This window comes from Bubalus kerabau, chromosome 12 (genome assembly GCF_029407905.1).
Source record: "Bubalus kerabau isolate K-KA32 ecotype Philippines breed swamp buffalo chromosome 12, PCC_UOA_SB_1v2, whole genome shotgun sequence".
Classification (NCBI taxonomy): domain Eukaryota; kingdom Metazoa; phylum Chordata; class Mammalia; order Artiodactyla; family Bovidae; genus Bubalus; species Bubalus kerabau.
This window is the reverse complement of record NC_073635.1, coordinates 1,238,309-1,260,449: the sequence shown is the minus strand read 5'-3', so window position 1 is coordinate 1,260,449 and position 22,141 is coordinate 1,238,309.

The window sequence follows — 22,141 nt, the reverse complement described above, 5'->3', positions numbered from 1 at the left end:
ATTATCACCCTGCTCATTTAACCTCTATGCAGAGTACATCATGAGAAACGCTGGACTGGAAGAAGCACAAGCTGGAATCAAGATTGCTGGGAGAAATATCAAGAACCTCAGATATGCAGATGACACCACCCTTATGGTATAAAGTGAAGAGGAACTAAAAAGCCTCTTGATAAAAGTGAAAGTGGAGAGTGAAAAAGTTGGCTTAAAGCTCAACATTCAGAAAACGAAGATCATGGCATGTGGTCCCATCACTTCATGGGAAATAGATGGGTAAACAGTGGAAACAGTGTCAGACTTTATTTTTCTGGGCTCCAAAATCACTGCAGATGGTGACTGCAGCCATAAAATTAAAAGACGCTTACTCCTTGGAAGGAAAGTTATGACCAACCTACATAGCATATTCAAAAGCAGAGAAATTACTTTGCCAACAAAGGTCTATCTAGTCAAGGCTACGGTTTTTCGACTGGTCATGTATGAATGTGAGAGTTGGACTGTGAAAAAGTTGAGCACCAAAGAATTGATTCCTTTGAACTGTGGTGTTGGAAAAGTCTCTTGAGAGCACCTTGGACTGCAAGGAGATCCAACCAGTCCGTTCTAAAGGAGATCAGTCCTGGGATTTCTTTGGAAGGAATGATGCTAAAGCTGAAACTCCAGTACTTTGGCCACCTCATGCGAAGAGTTGACTCATTGGAAAAGACTCTGATGCTGGGAGGTATTGGGGGCAGGAGCACAAGGGGACAACAGAGGATGAGATGGCTGGATGGCATCACTGACTCAATGGATGTGAGTCTCAGTGAGCTCCAGGAGTTGGTGATGGACAGGGAGACCTGGGGTGTTGCAATTCATGGGGTCGCAAAGAGTCGTACACGACTGAGCTGAACTGAACTGAACTGAACTTAGTAATTTTCAATTTTTACTGCACATTAAAAAACTACTAGGGAACTTTTTAAAAAATACTAACCCCCATCCTATGAAAATGAAAGTGTTACTTGTTCTAGCATGTCTGACTTTTTGCAATCCCATGGACTGTATCTTGCCAGATTCCTCTGTCCATAGAATTCTCCAGGCAAGAATACTGGAGTGGGTAGCCATTTTCTTCTCCAGGGGCTCTTCCCCACCTAGGAATAGAATCAGGGTCTCCCACATTGCAGGCAGATTTTTTTCCATCTGAGCCTCCAGGGAAGCCCTCCTTCACCCTATACCCTGTGTGGGCATGTGTGCTCAGTTGTGTCTGAGTCTTTCAAACTCCGTGGACTATAGCCTGCCAGAATCCTATGTCCATAGAACTCTGCAGGCAAGAATACTGGCATCTGTTACCATTTCCTCCTTCAGGGAATCTTCCTGACCCAGTGATCAAACTTGAGTCCCCTGCATCTTCTGCATTGGCCGGAGGATTCTTTACCACTGAGCCACCAGGGAAGCCCATATGCCCTGTACCAATTAAGTTAAGAAATGATCAGTTGTTATTTTAAAACTCCCTAGATTATTTCAACATGTAGACAAACTCAATAGTCAATGATCCAATATCCTTTTTATCAATCTTTAATGTACAGGCAAATCAATTAAGAATTTTATTAAACACATATTCTAGTTCAATGGATCAGGGGTAGGCCCTAGATTCTTCATGTCCAACAAGCAACCAGAAACTGCTACAGCTTCTGCTGTTAAACTGTATGCCACCTAGTGAATATAGAAAGGCAACAACACATCACCTTATCAGGCATGTAAAGGCTCTGCAGCTAGCTGCCTGTCCTTTTCTGATTGGCAGTTACCTAGCCCATCAAGGATAGTGGAGGCACCATGTTCCACATCAACAAGGACCACCTAAACATAGAGAAGAGACTCTTTAATGTCATACGTTTCTCTCACAACTTTGGAAGAACTCCCATCTCAACCCAAGTATGAGAAGGACTTCTAAGATGTGCACCTGGAAATGCTGATTTAAAGGTCTTTGGGAAATGCATTATGTTTGTGTCTGACTCTTTGGGACCGTATGGACTGTAGCCCACCAGTCTCCTCTGTCCATGGGAGTCTCCCAGGAAGCATACTGGAGTAGGTTGCCATGTTCTCCTCCAGGGGATCTTCCTGACTCAGGGATTGAACCTCCAGGTTCTTTACCACTAGCATCATTTGGGAAGCCCTAGACATATGTTTAATCACAACCAAACCTCTAGGAAGATAAGAGGGAGCCAGACTTATCACTTCTATGTGAAATTCCAGTTTTGTAGCTTCTCCATATTCTAATGTGTTTCATAGGTGAATAACTTGAATAGAAATTATTCTACAACATAGTGAGTGATTAGACAAATGAAGGGAAAGACATGTTCTTTTTGTGAAAGTATACTCAACAACATTTAGAAGTGAGATATCTAGCTCCATGAATGATGATCCCAATTTTTTTCTAAAATCTGTTCTAAATTATCACTTACAATTTCCTGTCTGTCCACCCCATTTCTTTATTAAATACATGAAAAAATCATTCTTAGAATATGCTTGATTTTATTTCCTTTATTTTGAATTTATTTAAATCAGTATCATTATTTACTTTGATTAGAACTTGTACAAAGCCCTATACTTATTGAAAATGACTGACATACAAAGTGAAAGAGATATGTACATATTTGAGAAATAAACATGTTTGTTTTTTTTTTTTTGCAAAATGAGGGGAAAATGATGGTATTTTAGCTTTTCAGTCACACAAGTTCTAATATAAATCCAAAACATTGACTATTATTGCAAAATAATATAATTTTGTCAGTGTAAATTGTTTTCTATAATATGTGTTTTCATATATATTTTCTTTTCATATACATATTATTATACAGATTTGTTTTTAGTTCATTTAGCAAATTATCATTAAATGTATACTTAGCCCACATGCTTTGTAAAGAAAAATTAAATTATTGGGAAAGTTACCCAAAATAAAACAAATATTTTGTTATAATAGGTGAACTAAATTCCACCTTTAATAGATATGTAAAGTATTTTTCAGGATACTGTGATAGTATTTTAGCATTGCTTTAACAAACTGTCATAAAATTAGAAGTTTAAAATAAACCCATTTATTAAGTTCTTGCAGCCAGATGTCAAGGTACAGAGTGACTCAGCTGGTTCCCTGCTTGGTGCTTTGAAATGCAGAAATCAAGGTATCAGTAGGTCTGTATTGCTTTCTGGAAGCTCTGTGAGTGAATCCACTTATAAGCTCATTCCTTGCTGACTATCAGGCTGGATATTTCTCTGTTTTAAAGTCCATAACATCAATTACATTTGTAAGATACATTTTGCCACATAATATAATGTGCTCATAGGTTCCTTGCATGAAGGTGTGTATAACTTTGGGGGGCTATTTTGCCTACCATTGTTGTTCAGTCACCAAGTCGTGTCCAACTCTTTGCAACTCCATGGACTGTAGCACTCCAGGCATCCGTATCCCTCACTATCTCCCAGAGTTTGCCCAAGGTCATGTCCACTGAATCAGGGATGGCTACCAAACCATCTCATCCTCTGCCACTCTCTTCTCCTTTTGCCTTCAATCTTTCCCAGCATCAGGGTCTTTCCATTGAGTCGGTTTTCACATCAGGTGGGCAAAATATTGGAGTTTCCTCACCGGCCCTTCCAATGAATATTCAGGGTTTATTTCCTTTAGGATTTACTGGTTTGATCTTGTTGTCCAAGGGACTCTCAAGAGTCTTCTCTGGCACCGCAGTTTTAAATCATGAATTCTTCGGCACTTAGCCTTCTTTATAGTTCACCGCTCATATCCTTACAGGACTACTGGAAAGTCCATAGCTTTGACTATATGTACCTTTGTTGGAAAAGTGATACTTTTGCTTTTCAGTACTCTATCTAGGTTGTCAAAGCCTTCCTTCCAAGAAGCAAACATCTAATCATGATGGCAGTCACCATCCACAGTGATTTTGGAGCCCAAGAAGAAAAAATTGTCACTGCTTCCACATTTCCCCCTTCTATTTGTCATGAAGTGTTGGGACTGGATGCTATGATCTTAGTTTTCTTAATGTTGTGTTTTAAGTGAGCTTTTCCCCTCTCCTCTCTCACCCTTATCAAGAGGCTCTTTAGTTCCTCTTTGCTTTCTGCCATTAGGGTGGTATCATCAGCATATCTGAGTTTGTTGTAATTTTTCCCAGCAATCTTGATACCATAGACAGATTAATCACTGGATTCTGATAATATTGAACTTTCCTTGTTAAAGATCAGTAGGATGATAGAGTAAGGAAAATAAGAGAAACTTGATGTTTTAAGATTCCTCCTGACTCCATGAGACAGACATTTTGTAAATTTTCATAGATATTTTATCTTTCTTTCCTGATATGTGCATTCACTAGTAAGGTCTTTTAGAAATCATCTCTAACTGTGCGAGTTGACATTCCCCACCAAATTTTTTGATGCTGATTTGTCATGGCATGTCGAGCAGTACGTCCTGAGTCAAGCATAAAACACAAAAAAGGAATTGATTTGATTTACTGAAGTTACATTAAATCTCCTGTTTCAGATAATCTTTTAAAACAACTTATACTCAGTTATTCTTCACAGAAATCTGATTCAATTGCTAAATACATGTGTAAATGAGATTGGGAAAATTATATGTTCTGTATTGCTTTTTGTAGGAAAAAATTCTTTGTAGGAATAGACAGGGAAATTGAACATATACAGGATAGTTGGCTGTGTTAAACTTGAATACTTAAATAATTCAATGTTAGTATTTTAAGGATAAACTAAATACCTGTTATTGTAACTTTTCTCCTTGCAGTGAACATTAACTGCTGCTACTTAATGAAAATCTGTAAATCAAATGCAACTTTTTACAGTGAAATAATAATTGAAAAAATCATAAATGGAAATTTGTCCCAATATAAACCAATAGTGATTTTTGCACCTCCTTTATAATTAGCATTGCCCTCATTCATCTGACTGAAAATTTTTGTGATTTTATAATTTAACCAGAAAAATGTGAAGGAAACTAGGTTCCAAATTTCATAAGACAGTGGGGTGAGGAAGAAAATTGGGTAGATGAGGTTTTTTGAAAGAAAAAAAAAATTTAGTTTTTAGATTTTAAAAAATAGTATTTGCCCATTTCACTCTAAAGTACAACACCTTTTTTTCTATGAATCTTCTAGAATTAAGTTCTCTGGAGTATATTTTTTTTCATAATGAGATGGAGGATTCAGAATATACATGCAGTAATTAATTGATGCTTTTGAACTGTGGTGTTGGAGAAGACTCTTGAGAGTCCCTTGGACTGCAAGGAGATCCAACCAGTCCATTCTGAAGGAGATCAGCCCTGGGATTTCTTTGGAAGGAATGATGCTAAAGCTGAAACTCCAGTACTTTGGCCACCTCATGCGAAGAGTTGACTCACTGGAAAAGACTCTGATGCTGGGAGGGTTTGGGGGCAGGAGGAGAAGGGGCGACAGAGGATGAGATGGCTGGATGGCATCACTGACTCGATGGACATGAGTTTGAGTGAACTCTGGGAGTTGGTGATGAACAGGGAGGCTTGGTGTGCTGTGATTCATGGGGTTGCAAAGAATCGGACATGACTGAGTGACTGACCTGAACTGAACTGAACTGAATTTTTTTTAATATTAATGTTAAAATATCCTCCCATTGCACATTATACCAGATCTCATAACTTTGAAAAATACCGTTGCATGTTATTATTTGAAAGATTTGCATAACAATTCCCAAAGTACACTTTACACTCCATTAAATCAAAACCTCACATTGCCAAGGAAGTACCTTAAGAAAGCTTATTAGCTCAAAACTATGAATTTGACAGAGAAGGCAATGGCACCCCACTCCAGTACTCTTGCCTGGAAAATCCTATGGATGGAGGAGCCTGGTAGGCTTCAGTCCGTGGGGTAGCAAAGAGTTGGACACGACAGAGCGACTTCACTTTCACTTTTCACTTTCATGCATTGGAGAAGGAAATGGCAACCCACTCCAGTGTTCTTGCCTGGAGAATCCCAGGGATGGCAGAGCCTGGTGGGCTGCCGTCTATGGGGTCACAAAGAGTTGGACACAACTGAAGTGACTTAGCACACTTAGCAGCATGAATTGGAAATGATATATAAGTATATTTGCAAAACAAAAATCAGCTATCTTTGAAATATAGTGGCACAGTTACTACAGGCTACATATGTACATATGTAGTCAATGAATATCATGAAAGTGAAAGTGAAGGTAAAGTCGCTCAGTTGTGTTCGACTCTTTGCGACCCCATGGACTGTAACCTACCAGGCTTCTCCGTCCATGGGATTTTCCAGGCAAAAATACTGTTGTGGGTTGCCATTTCCTTCTCCAGGAGATCTTCCCGACCCAGGGATTGAAGACCCGAGTTCGATCCTTGTGTCTTGCTTATCAGAGGCATCGGCTAATAGTGAATATGTTAAGTAAATAAATAGTTGATAATAGTTTTTATCTTTGGTAATGTGTTAGGATATTGTACCCAAAACCTTAAGGAGAAGGACAATAATCCAAACTTCTTTTGAGGTTGTCAAGTTTGTGATTTAGTTAGTTTCTACATTCAGTCATTCTGGGTTTACCTTCATTTACCTTACTGTATAAAAACCTGGTCATCTTCATTTTCAAATTAACAGTATCTTCCATATTATATATCTATATCTATATCTATATCTATATCTATATATATGTGTGTGTGTGTGTGTGCATATATAAATTGTGCATAAGTGAATATTTATTCCCATTTATAAATCAAGTTTCTTCCTTCCATTTTTCTGTAAAGCTCACACAGTTTTCCTTGATTGTTCTCACTTATTCTCTCATCTCCTCGTTTGTTTCCCTACTATTTTCCTGCAATTATTATATTCATCAAATAAATGATTTTATAATCTTTTTAGTATTTTTCTCTTTATGAGGCATTTTTATTCTTGTTATTTAATCCTAAGGCATATCTGACTCATTCATGACCCCTCGGACTGTAGCACACCAGGCTCCTCTGTCCATGAAATTTCCTAGGGAAGAATATTGGAATGGGTTGCCATTTCCTTCTCCAGGGTATCTTCCCAACCCAGGGATTCATAGCTTCATGCTTCATTTCCTGTCTTACAGGCAGATTCTTTACCACTGAGCCACCAGGGAAAGGGAAAGGGAAAGTCGCTCAGTCAAGTCCAATTCTTTGTAACCCCATGAACTATACAGTCCATGGAATTCTGCAGGCAAGAATTCTGGAGTGGGTAGTTCCCTTCTACAGGGGATCTTCCCAACCAAGGAATCGAACCCAGGTCTCCCACATTGCAGGCAAATTCTTTACCAGCTGAGCCACCAGGGAAGTAACTTTATGTTTTAAATTTTATGTATATTTTTTCTACAAGTGTATGCAGGAAAGATATACAATTCTTATTAATTCATTTTAATGATTAGTTTTAATTGACTTCATTTTTAAATGAAGTTTTATCTCATAATATTTTTAAATATATTGCATATTGTCTTTTTAAGTATCACATTTTGGTTAACTTCCTAGAAAATGTAAAAATGTGTGTTTTAAGGAAAGATTTGAAGGAAAAGTAACTGCTGTTTTCAGTAAGATTTTGTATTTTTTTACATTCATGATTGTTGTTTTCTATTCTAATCCTCTCAATTGTGAGTTTTTTTCTTGATATTCTGTCTTAGTTTCTTCAACTGTAAAATGATGGGGTTGCACTAAATTATCGTGTAAAATTCCATGTTCTGATAATTTATATCATGTTTCTGGCCCTCATGAGATTTCCAAATGAAAAAGGACATACAAAGTCACTGTGGAAACAAAGTCTATGGGCCTGTGAAACGGATAATTAGGATGAACATATTAGAGGATATTGAGCACACAGGCCTTCAATCTAAAACACTATCAAATTTATGGGTTATTTTCCTGTGTAATAAAAATAAGGATTGAATGAATTTGAAAGAAGAATGAGTGAAAAACTGCTAAGACAACCTTATAGCACACTTTTTAATACAAATAGCAATAATGATAGCTAATATTTGAGGGACATTTCATTTGTGTGAAATATTTTGCATAAATTAATTTATTTGATTTTCAAAATTACACTGTGAAGTAGAATAAGTTAATAATTTTCACACAGATAAGCCCTAAGAGGGGCAAATTTGGAGAGGGCAAATGGCTTTTCTTGAAGCTAGGACTCCGTATAATACTGTTTTGTTTTGTTTTGTTTTTTCCCCCGTCTATTATATAGATTTATTTAGACTGGGTTTGAAATTTCCACCAGCGGGTACTAGATATTACTAAATTCTTCAGTTACACAAGATAAACTGAAGCATAAAATATGTTAAATGACTTCTTTCATCCAAAAATGATGTTAAACTTGAAGATCTATATTTCTGACCCCAACTACCTCTTTCACCTGCTTGTATTTCCTGGATTTATTTAGAATTTCCTGCCACAGATATAGCACTTTTTTCTTGATACTTCCACAACACTTTAAATTATACTTACATCTTACGTTGTCCACTTGATATCTCATTGCCTTTTTCTTAAATTTCCAACATGATTCTTCTGCATGTGGAGATAAATTTGTATGTATTTTTATTTTTGGCTGTGCTGGGTCTTTGCCACTGTGCATGAGCTTTCTCTAGTTGCAGTGAGTGGGGCTACTCTCTGGTTGTGGTACATGAGCTTCTCATTATGGTGACTTTTCTCGTGGTGAAGTACAGGCTCTAGGGTGCATGGGTTCAGTAGTTGTGGTACACCAGCTCAGATACCCTGTGGCATGTAGGATCTTCTTGGACAAGGGATTGAACCCATGTCTCCTGCATTGGCAGGAGGATTCTCAACCACTGGACCATTAGGGAAGTCCTCAAGTGGAGATTTTTGAAGCAACTACAGGCAAAATATTGTAAATGTCTTGCATAAAATATTCTTGATGAGGTCAACCTCATGTTGGAATATCTACTACATGGGCACACAGTACTATTTGTACAATTGAATAGAACTGACAGTTATGAGTATGAAATAAACTTAGTGAATTAGTTTCTTTATAATTCCATCTGCATCACAAAACCCAACATTAGAATGGGAGTTATGGCTACAGTGCTTTCATTGTTGATTTAATGTTTAGTATACAGGCTCTCTATTTGTAAAATAGGCTTGAAAGTAATTTACGAAAATTCTGAACTTTATTATATATTACATGTGCATTAATTCTTATTAGTACCACAGTTTATCAGTTATAAATTACTATCTACTATGTTGTATAGCAGAGAAGGCAATGGCACCCCACTCCAGTACTCTTGCCTGGAAAAATCCCATGGACGGAGGAGCCTGGTAGGCTGCAGTCCATGGGGTCGCAAAGAGTTGGACACGACTGAGCGACTTCACTTTCACTTTTCACTTTCATGCATTGGAGAAGGAAATGGCAACCCACTCCAGTGTTCTTGCCTTGAGAATCCCAGGGACAGGGGAGCCTGGTGGGCTTCCGTCTATGGGGTCGCACAGAGTCGGACACGACTGTAGTGACTTAGCAGCAGCAGCAGCAGCAGCATGTTGTATATCCTTTTTATATTGCCTAGTTAAGGTCATGTCTTTAACTTGTCACTACTCCTTCTAGCCAGTTTCCAGAATCTTCTTCAATACAAGCTCCACACATGGGCAATGTTGTCTTTTCACAGAGCTAGAACAAATAATCTCACAATTTGTATGGAAATACAAAAAACCTCGAATAGCCAAAGCTATCTTGAGAAAGAAGAATGGACCTGGAGGAATCAACCTGCCTAACTTCAGGCTCTACTACAAAGCCACAGTCATCAAGATAGTTTGGTACTGGCACAAAGACAGAAATATAGATCAATGGAACAAAATAGAAAGCCCAGAGATAAATCCACACACATATGGACACCTTATCTTTGATAAAGGAGGCAAGATTATACAATGGATTAAAAACAATCTCTTTAACAAGTGGTGCTGGGAAATCTGGTCAACCACTTGTAAAAGAATGAAACAAGAACACTTTCTAACACCATACACAAAAATAAACTCAAAATGGATTAAAGATCTAAGCATAAAACTAGAAACTATAAAACTCCTAGAGGAGAACATAGGCTAAACACTCTCCGACATACATCACAGCAGGATCCTATATGACTCACCTCCGAGAATATTGGAAATAAAAGCAAAAATAAACAAATGGGATCTAATTAAACTAAAAAGCTTCTGTGCAACAGAGGAAACTATAAGCAAGGTGAAAAGACAGCCTTCAGAATGGGAGAAAATAATAGCAAATGAAGCAACGGACAAACAACTATTCTCAAAAATACACAAGCAACTCCTACAGCTCAATTCCAGAAAAATAAATGACCCAATCAAAAAATGGGCCAGAGAACTAAATAGACATTTCTCCAAAGAAGACATACAGATGGATAACAAACGCATAAAAAGATGCTCAACATCACTCATTATCAGAGAAATGCAAATCAAAACCACTATGAGGTACCATTTCACGCCAGTCAGAATGGCTGCGATCCAAAAGTCTACAAGCAATAAATGCTGGACAGGGTGTGGAGAAAAGGGAACCCTCTTACACTGTTGGTGGGAATGCGAACTAGTACAGCCGCTATGGAGAACAGTGTGGATATTCCTTAAAAAACTGAAAATAGAATTGCCTTATGACCCAGAAATCTCACTGCTGGGCATACACACTGAGGAAACCAGAACTGAAAGAGACACGTGTACCCCAATGTTCATCACAGCACTGTTTATAATAGCCAGGGCATGGAAGCAACCTAGATGCCCATCAGCAGATGAATGGATAAGAAAGCTGTGGTACATATACACAATGGAGTATTACTCAGCCATTAAAAAGAATACATTTGAATCAGTTCAAATGAGGTGGATGAAACTGGAGCCTATTATGCAGAGTGAAGTAAGCCAGAAAGAATATGGAATTTAGAAAGATGGCAACAATAACCCTGTATACCAGACAGCAAAAGAGACACTGATGTCTAGAACAGTCTTTTGGACTCTGTGGGAGAGAGAGAGGGTGGGATGATTTGGGAGAATGGCATTAAAACATGTATAATATCATATATGAAACGAGTCGCCAGTCCAGGTTCAATGCATGATACTGGATGCTTGGGGCTGGTGCACTGGGAAGACCCAGAGGGATGGTACGGGGAGGGAGGAGGGTTCAGGATGGGGAATACGTGTATACCTGTGGCAGATTCATGTTGATATATGGCAAAACCAATACAATATTGTAAAGTTAAAAAATAAATAAAAAAAATAAAAGCACACATTCCCTGGTCAAATCCTTAAATTCCCCATTACACCTGGGGTAAAATATCAACCTCCGATATGGCACAAGTCTCTTTATTATTTGCAGTACTGTACACTTCCTCTTTTTAATATAAATTTATTTATTTTAATTGGAGGCTAATTACTTTACAATATTGTATTGGTTTTGCCATACATCAACATGAATCTGCCACGGGTGTACACGTGTTCCCCATCCTGAACCCCCCTCCAACCTCCCTCCCCATAACATCCCTCTGGGTCATCCTAGTGCACCAGCCCCGAGCATCCTGTATCATGCATCGAACCTGGACTGGAGATTCGTTTCACGTATGATATTATACATGTTTCAATGACATTTTCCCAAATCATCCCACCCTTGCCCTCTCCCGCTGAGTCCTATACATCTGTGTCTCTTTTGCTGTCTCTCATACAGGGTTATTGTTACCATCTTTCTAAATTCCATATATATGTGTTAGTATACTGTATGGGTGTTTTTATTTCTGGCTTACTTCACTCTGCATAATAGGCTCCAGTTTCATCCACCTCATTTGAACTGATTCAAATGTATTCTTTTTAATGGCTGAGTAATACTCCATTGTATATATGTACCACAGCTTTCTTATCCATTCATCTGGTGATGGGCATCTAGGTTGCTTCCATGCCCTGGCTATTATAAACAGTGCTGTGATGAACATTGGGATACATGTGTCTCCTTCAGTTCTGGTTTCCTCAGTGTGTATGCCCAGCAGTGGGATTTCTGGGTCATAAGGCAGTTCTATTTCCAGCTTTTTAAGGAATCTCCACACTGTTCTCCATAGTGGCTGTACTAGTTTGCATTCCCACCAACAGTGTAAGAAGGTTCCCTTTTCTCAACACCCTCTCCAGCATTTATTGCTTTTAGACTTTTGGATAGCAGCCATTCTGACTGGCATGAAATGGTACCTCATAGTGGTTTTGATTTGCATTTCTCTGATAATGAGTGATGTTTAGCACCTTGGCATGTGTTTGTTAGCCTTCTTTATGTCTTCTTTGGAGAAATGTCTGTTTAGTTCTTTGGCCCATTTTTTGATTGGGTCGTTTATTTTTCTGGAATTAAGCTGCAGGAGTTGCTTGTATATTCTTGAGCTTAACCCTTTGTCAGTTGCTTCATTTGCTATTATTTTCTCCCATTCTGAACGCTGTCTTTTCACTTTGCTTATAGTTTCCTTTATTGTGCAGAAGGTTTTTAGTTTAATTAGGTCCCATTTGTTTATTTTTGCTTTTATTTCCAATATTCTCGGAGGTGGGTCATGGAGGATCCTGCTGTGATGTATGTCGGAGAGTGTTTTGCCTATGTTCTCCTCTAGGAGTTTTATAGTTTCTGGTCTTGTTTAGCTCTTTAATCCATTTTGAGTTTATTTTTGTGTATGGTGTTAGAAAGTGTTCCAGTTTCATTCTTTTACAAGTAGTTGACCAGAATTCCCAGCACCACTTGTTAAAGAGATTGTCTTTTCTCCATTGTATATTCTTGCTTCCTTTGTCAAAGATAAGGTGTCCATAGGTACGTGGATTTATCTCTGGGCTTTCTATTTTGTTCCATTGATTTATATTTCTGTCTTTGTGGCAGTACCATATTGTCCTGATGACTGTGGCTTTGTAGTAGAGCCTGAAGTCAGGCAGGTTGATTCCTCCAGTTCCATTCTTCTTTCTCAAGATTGCTTTGGCTATTCAAGGTTTTTTGTATTTCCATACAGACTGTGAAATTATTTGTTCTAGCTCTGTGAAGAATACCGTTGGTAGCTTGTTAGGGATTGCATTAAATCTATAGATTGCTTTGGGTACTATACTTATTTTCACTATATTGATTCTTCCAATCCATGAACACAGTATATTTCTCTACCTATTAGTGTCCTCTTTGATTTCTTTCACCAGTGTTTTATAGTTTTCTATATATAGGTCTGTTGTTTCTTTAGGTGGATATATTCCTAAGTATTTTGTTCTTTTTGTTGCAATGGTGAATGGAATTTTTTCCTTAATTTATTTCTATTTTCTCATTATTAGTTTATAGGAATGCAAGGGATTTCTGTGTGTTGATTTTGTATTTTTCAACTTTATTCATTGATTAGCTCTAGTAGTTTTCTCATGGAGTCTTTAGGGTTTTCTATGTAGAGGATCATGTCATCTGCAAACAGTGAGGGTTTTACTTCTTCTTTTCCGATTTGGATTCCTTTTATTTCTTTTTCTACTCTGATTGTTGTGGCCAAACCTTCCAAAACTATGTTGAATAGTAGTGGTGAAAGTGAGCACCCTTGTCTTGTTCCTGACTTTAGGGGAAATGCTTTCAATTTTTCACCATTGAGGATAATGTTTGCTTTGGGTTTGTCATATATAGCTTTTATTATGTTGAGGTATGTTCCTTCTATTCCTGCTTTCTGGAGAGTTTTATTATAAATGGATGTTGAATTTTGTCAAAGGCTTTCTCTGCATCTATTGACATAATCATATGGGTTTTATTTTTCAATTTGTTAATGTGGTGTATTACATTGATTGATTTGCGGATATTGAAGAATCCTTGCATCCCTGGGATAGAGCCCACTGGGTCATAATGTATGATCTTTTTAATGTGTTGTTGGGTTCTGATTGCTAGAATTTTGTTAAGGATTTTTGGATCTATATTCATCAATGATATTAGCCTGTAATTTTATTTATTTATTTATTTATTTGTGGCATCTTTGTCAGGTTTTGGTATTAGGGTGACGGTGGCCTCATAGAATGAGTTTGGAAGTTTACCTTCCTCTGAAATTTTCTAGAAGAGTTTGAGTAGGATAGGTGTTAGATCTTCTCTAAATATTTGGTAGAATTCAGCTGTGAGGCCATCTAGACCTGGGCTTTTGTTTGCTGGAAGATTTCTGATTACAGTTTCAATTTCCATGCTTGTGATGGGTCTGTTAAGATTTTCTATTTCTTCCTGGTTCATTTTTGGAAAGTTGTACTTTTCTAAGAATTTGTCCATTTCTTCCAATCTGTCCATTTTATTGGCATATAATTGCTGATAGTAGTCTCTTATGGTCCCTTGCATTTCTGTGTTGTCTGTTGTGATATCTTCATTTTCATTTCTAATTTTATTGATTTGATTTTTCTCCCTTTGTTTCTTGATGAGTTTGGCTAATGGTTTGCCAATTTTATTTATCCTCTCAAAGAACCAGCTTTTGGCTTTGTTGATTTTTGCTATGGTCTCTTTTGTTTCCTTTGCATTTATTTCTGCCCTAATTTTTTAGATTTCTTTCCTTCTACTAATCCTGAGGTTCTTCATTTCTTCCTTTTCTAGTTTCTTTAGGTGTAGAGTTAGGTTATTTATTTGACTTTTTTCTTGAGGTATGCCTGTATTGCTATGAACTTTCCGCTTAGCACTGCTTTTATAGTGTCCGACAGGTTTTGGGTTGTTGTGTTTTCATTTTCACTCATTTCTATGCATTTTTTTATTTCTTCTGTGATTTGCTGGTTATTCAGTAGCATGTTTTTCAGCCTCCATATGTTGGAATTTTAAATAGTTTTTCTCCTGTAATTGAGATCTAATCTTACTGCATTGTGGTCAGAAAAGATGCTTGGGATGATTTCAATTTTTTTGAATCTACCAAGGCTAGATTTATGGCCCAGGATATGAATCTATCGTGGAGAAGGTTCTGTGTGCACTTGAAAAAAAAGGTGAAATTCATTGTTTTGGGGTGAAATGTCCTATAGATATCAATTAGATCTAACTAATCTATTGTATCATTTAAAGTTTGTGTTTTCTTGTCAATTCTCTGTTTAGTTGATCTATCCATAGGTGTAATGGGGTCTTAAAGTCTCCCATTATTATTGTGTTATTGTTAATTTCCCCTTTCATACTTGTTAGCATTTGTGTTACATATTGTGGTGCTCCTATGTTGGGTGCATATATATATATAATTGTTATATCTTCTTTTTGGATTGATCCATTGATCATTATGTAGTGTCCTTCTTTGTCTCTTTCACAGCCTTTGTTTTAAAGTTTATTTTATCTGATATGAGTATTGCTACTTCTGCTTTCTTTTGGTCTCTATTTGCATGGAATATCTTTTTCCAGCCCTTCACTTTCAATCTGTATGTGTCCCTTGTTTTGAGGTGGGTCTTTTGTAGACAACATATATAGGGGTCTTGTTTTTTTATCCATTCAGCCAGTCTTTTTCTTTTCATTGGGGCATTCAATGCATTTATATTTAAGATAATTATTGATAAGTATGATCCCATTGCCACTTACTTTATTGTTTTGGGTTTGAGTTTATACACCCTTTTTGTGTTTCCTGTCTAGAGAAGATTCTTTAGCATTTGTTGGAGAGTTGGTTTGGTGGTGCTGAATTCTCTCAGCTTTTGCTTGTCTGTAAATATTTTGATTTCTCCTTCATATTTGAATGAGATCCTTGCTGGGTACAGTAATCTGGGCTGTAGGTTATTTTCTTTCATCACTTTAAGTATGTTCTGCCTTCCCTCCTGGCCTGAAGAGTTTCTATTGAAAGATCAGCTGTTATCCTTATGGGAATTCCCTTGTGTGTTATTCGTTGTTTTTCCCTTGCTGCTTTTAATATTTGTTCTTTGTGTTTGATCTTTGTTAATTTAATTAATATGTGTCTTGGGGTGTTTTGCCTTGAGTTTATCCTGTTTGGGACTCTCTGGGTTTTCTGGACTTGTACACTTCTAAATTCATTGTTAATAGTATCTTTTAATCTCTTCGTCCCTTCAACTGATAACAGTAATATTTGCTCCTCTTTAGTCACTGCTCGGAGAAGGCAATGGCACCCCACTCCAGTACTCTTGCCTGGAAAATCCCATGGACGGAGGAGCCTGGTAGGATGCAGTCCATGGGGTCGCTAAGAGTCGGACACGACTGAGTGACTTCACTTTCACTTTTCATTTTCATGCATTGGAGAAGAAAATGGCAACCCACCCCAGTGTTCTTGCCTGGAGAATCCCAGGGACAGGGGAGCCTGGTAGGCTGCCGTCTATGGGGTTACACAGAGTCGGACACAACTGAAGTGACTTAGCATAGCATAGCATAGTCACTGCTAGTTAGGGCCGGACAAAAACTTGGTCCACTGAAGAAGGGAATGACAAACACTTCAGTATTTTTGCCTTGAGGACCCCATGAAGAGTATGAAAAGGCAAAAAGATTTAACGCTGAAAGATGACCTCCTACCCCCCAGGTCGGAGAATGTCCAATATACTTCTGAGAAAGAGTGGAGAAATAGGTACAGAAAGAATGAAGAGGCTAAGCCAAAGTGGAAACAACACCCAGCTGTGGTTGTATCTGTCGGTGAGAGTAAAGTCTGATGATAGAAAGAACAATATTGCATAGGAGCATGGAATGGTAAGTCCATGAATCGAAGTAAATTGGATGTGGTCAGACAGGAGATGGCAAGAGTAAACACTGACATTTTAGGAATCAGTGAACTAAAATGGACTGGAATGGGTGGATTTAATTCAGATGACCATTATAAATACTACTGTGGGCCAGAATCCTTTAGAAGGAATGGAATAGCCATTGTAGTCAACAAAAGAGTCTGAAATGCAGTACTTGGTTGCAGTCTCAAAAATGACAGAATGATCTTTGTTCGTTTCCAAGGTAAATCATTCGATATCACAAGAATCCAAGTTTATGCTTCAACCACTAATGGCAAAGAAGCTGAAGTTGAAAAAGTCTATGAATATCTACAAGACCTCCTAGAACTAAAAAGATGTCCTTTCTGTCATAGAGCACTGGAATGAAAAGTAGGAAATCAAGAGATACCTAGAATAATGAGCAGATTTGGCCTTGGAATACAAAATGAAGCAGGACAAACACTAACAGAGTTTTGCCAATAGAATGCACTGATCATAGCAAACACTCTCTTCCAGCAACACAAGAGACGGCTCTACACAAGGACATCAACAGATGATCAATACCGAAATCAGATGCATTAGATGGCACCTCACTCCAGTACTCTTGCCTGGAAAATCCCATGGATGGAGGAGCCTGGTAGGCGGCAGTCCATGGGGTCACGAAGAGTCGGACATGACTGAGTGATTTCACTTTCACATTTCACTTTCATGCATTGGAGAAGGAAATGGCAACCCACTCCAGTGTTCTTGCCTAGAGAATCCCAGGGACGGGGGAGCCTGGTGGGCTGCCGTCTATGGAGTTGCACAGAGTTGGACACAACTGAAGCAAATTAGCAGCAGTAGAAGCAGCAGCGTATTCTTTGCAGCTGAAGATGAAGAAACTTGATACAGTCAGCAAAAAACAAGAACTGAAGCTGACTGTGGCTCAAATCATTATTGCAAAATTAAATTCCTTTTTCAGCTCTGTATTGTAAAATTCAGGCTCAAATTGAAGAAAGTAGGGAAAACCACTAGGTCACCAGGTATGCCGTAAATCAAATCCCTTAAGATTATACAGTAGAGGTGACAAATTGATTCAAGGAATTAGAACTGATAGACAGAGTGCCTGAAGAACTATGGACAGAGGTTCATACCACTGTACAGAAGGTGGTGACTAAAACCATGTCCAATAAAAGGAAATGAAAGAAGGCAAAGCAGTTGTCTAAGGAGGGGTTAAAATAGCTGAGAAAGGAAGAGAAGCAAAAGGCAAAGTCGAAAGGAAAAGATATTCTCAACTGAATGCAGAGTTCCAAAGAATAGCAAGGAGAGATAAGAAAGCCTTTTCAAGTGAACAATTCAAGGAAATAGAGGAATAAAATAGAATGGGAAAGACTAGAGAGTTTTTAAAAGAAAACTGAAGATGCCAAGGGAATGTTTCATGCAAAGATGGACACAATGAAGAATAAAAACTGCAAGGACCTAACAGAAGCAGGAGAGGTTAAGAAAAGGTGGCAATGATAAACAGAAGAACTGTATGACCAGTTCTTAAGGACCCAGGTAACCACAATGATGTGGTCACTCACCGAGAGGTAGCCATCCTGGAGTGTGAAGTTAAGTAGGCCTTAGGGGATCTTCCTGACCCAGGAATTGAACCTGGGTCTCCTGCACTGCAGGCAGATGCTTTACCCTCTGAGCCACCAGGGAAGCCTTAGGAAGCATTACTATGAGCAAATTTAGTGGAGGTGATAGAATTCCAGCTGAGCGATTTCAAATCCCTAAAGATGACGCTGTTAAAATGCTGCACTCATTACACCAGCAAATTTGAAAAACTCAGCAGTGGCCACAAGACTAAAAAAGATCAGTTTCCATTCCAATCCCCCCAAAAAAGGCATGAAGCAACAGTTAGAACTTGACATGGAACAACGGGCTGGTTCAAAATTGGGAAAAGAGTATGAAAGGCTGTATATTGTCACTCTGCTTATTTAACTTATATGCAATGTATATCATGTGATATGATGGACTGGATGAATCACAAGGTGGAGGCAAGATTTCCAGGAAAAATATCAACAACCTCAGATGTGCAAATGATACAACTTTAATGGGAGAAAGTGAAGAGGAACTTTCAAAGGTGAGAGAGGAGAGTTAAAAAGCTGGCTTAAAACTCAACATTCAAAAAGTTAAGATCATGAAAACTCAACATTCAAAAAATGAAGATCATGGCATCAGGTCCTATCACCCTATGGCAAATAGATGGAGAAAATGTAGAAACAGTGTCAGATTTCATTTTCTTGGTCTCCAAAATCTATGCAGGTGGTGACTGCAGCCATGAAATTAAAAACAAAAACAAAAAACTCTTGCTCCTTGGAAGAATGGCTATGACAAACCTAGAGAGTGTATTAAAAAGCAGACATCACTTTGCCAACAAAGGTCCATATAGTTAAAGCTATGATTTTTCCAGTAGGCATGTATGGATACGGGAGTTGGACTATAAAGAAGACTGAGCACCGAAGAACTGATGCTTTCAAACTGTGGTGCTGGAGAAGACTCTTGAGAGTCCTTTGGAAAGCAAGGAGATCAACCCTGAAGGAAATCAATTCTGAATATTCTTTGGAAGGATTGATGCTGACGCTGAAGCTCTAATACTTTGGCCACCTGATACGAAGAGCTGATGCACTGGAAAGACACTGATGTTGGGAAAGATTGAGGGCAAGAGGAGAAGGAGGCAACAGAGCATGAGATGGTTGGATGACGTCACTGACTCAGTGGACATGAATTTGAGCAAACTCTGAGAGATAGTGAAGGGCAAGTAAGTCTGGCATATTGCAATTCATGAGGTTGCAAAGATTTGGACATGACTTAGTGACTGAACAACACCAACAAAAAGTCATAATGTGCTCACTAGGACATGTGTGGTTTTCACATTATTTCTTCTTCCTCAAATACCCTTCTCTCTTCTGCCCAGTTCCCCTGGCTAACTTCTTTTAATACTCAGATTAGATATCATCTTCCCGAGAGTGTCCACTTTAGAAATAACCTCCTTTGGGAATCTTTCTCAGAGACTTCCCAAGGTTGAGTTAGATCCTGTTCACTTGATATTCTGGGAACAGGCATTTATCCCATACAATGCTTTTGTTTTCAGATCGAAGTTTTTCTTGTTAGCCTTTCACGCCATTATCTAAAGTCATCAAGGGACTCTGTCTTGTTCTCAGTTAAGCCCGTAATATTTAAAGTATCGAAATAAATATGTATGATATGAATGACTGATTTTTTTTTTAGTCATCGCAGTCTTCCTACTTCTTGACACCAGTGGGCTAAGCCTTAAAGTTCATTCAGTTTTGTTTTATATCCTTAATGAAATACATTTCCAGTTTAGAATTTTATCAGAGGAAAAAGTACTAGTATTTTAAGAACAATTACCAACAATAACTGACATTTAAAAAATGATTATAGACTGTAAGTGTTCACATATACATCATCTGAAAATTATTCATGAACTTTTCTTATCAGAACTATAAATAATTTAAAAAAATTACAGTGGGTATTTTGCCCATGAATTACTTTTATTTTTAACTGATAGATTTTTTTTCTTTTTTGTTTCTATTTGCATAACTGTCAATCCTCTTCCTTTCAATAAATATTTGTTGACTACTCACACTCTAAAGTCACATTGCTGGGCAGAGTTTGTAAAAATCAGCAAAATGGTATTTGGTAGCACTGACTGCTTTCTTACAGTGAGCAAATTTTCCTTAGAGTGAGGACAATGTTCAGGTATCTGTGTCCCTTGTCTGTGAGCTGAGACTGTCCAATGAGTTGAAGAGCTCCATATGCTCAGCACTGTCCTTTCATTACTTTTTTCTTTTTTCTGCCACAGGTCAGCACCCCAGTTCTCTGTGCTGAGATAGATTAGAACTGGAGTCTCCATAAGCTCAGGAGAGGATTGTATTTTCCCTCTTTTTGCAATTGTCAATTGAGATGTTCTAGAAATGTAAATTAGAATCCTCAAGATAGGTATTATTGCAGTCAAGTCCACTTTATGCACTGTCCCTAGTATTGCTTCCCAGATGGTGCTATTAGTAAAGAACATGTCTGCTAATGCAGGAGACATGGGAGATATGGGTTCCATCCTTAGGTTGAGAATATCCCCTGGACAAGGAACCAGGATACCCAATCCAGTGTTCATGCCTGAGAAATCCCATGGACAAAGGAGTCTGGCTACAGTCCATGGGGTCACACACAGTTGGACATGACTGAAATGACTTAGCACACACAATATTGCTTCAGTGATGCTACTTCATAGGCAAGATTATGCCTGGTGTCTACATAAAACACATGCAAAGCACTCAAAAAGACAAAGGCTTTGGATTTTATTTTTAATACATGTATTCTACACAATTGTTTTAAAAGAAGAATTTCTTTTTCCTTTTCCTTTTAACTACCATTGATAGCATAACTTCCAAGAAAACCTTTTTTTTTTTTTTTTTTAAATAGGGTCAAGGCATCTAAACAGTCAAGTAATGCAAACTGTTTCCTCACTTGTAGCTGAAATTGCTTTGTTGCTTTAAATTTCCCAATTCAAATTAATGAACAATTTTCTCTGTAGTATAAGAATGGATTTGGCAGTGCAAAGATCAGAGCAATCTTCTTCATTAAATTGGGCAAAGAAGACGCACTGGTCCTCAAACTGTTAAATGGATATTAGGGCTTTTAATGAATGGAACATTTATTTTTGTGCCAGCTCAACTAGCAACATTGACATGATTAGCATACATTTTGGCAGCCATTCTAGCACAAGGTGTTAGTAAAAAGGGGCTTTTATCTTTGAGCTTAATTTAATTTCCCTTGTTATAAATGTTTTTAGTGTGAATGAGATGTTTTTGTAAAGGAAATCCTGGCACAAGAAGTTATCAAAATATGTCCTTTTATTAATGTTAAAGGCATTTTTTAATGATAAAGATGAAATCTGTATCCCCAAACACATGAACCTCTTCAAATTAAGAAGTGAGTAAAATATTCTGCTCTTTATACTGATAATTAAATCATTGCAATTGTGGAGGGCTGTTTTTTTTTTTTTTTCTTTTAATGGTGCTACTTGTTTCACATGTAGTTCCTTTGTGTAAAAAAATAGAAATAGATATAAAAATAACAGGTGGAGAATGATTTCCTCCATTACCCTATATTAATTACAAATGAAGTTTGGAGGGCTATATCAATTATGAATGAAAAGTTTGGGGAGCTAAATAATCTTAGTTTCTTAGCTCAGTTGGCTCTTAAACAAAAGGAATTTCCAATAAAAGTATATTTCCCTTTTGTAGCAAGCACTACTGTTTCATATCTTATTATCACACATTTAAATTGTCAAATTGAAAATAAGAAAATGAGTTAATACATATTCAAAAGATCTTAATTTTTGTATTTAATTATTTTTTTGCAACGTGTTTTTATTTTAAAATTGAAGTTTATAACAGAGTTAATAGAGAATTTGAAATTAAAATGAGTGTTTATAATTGTTTCTAAGTCATAGTA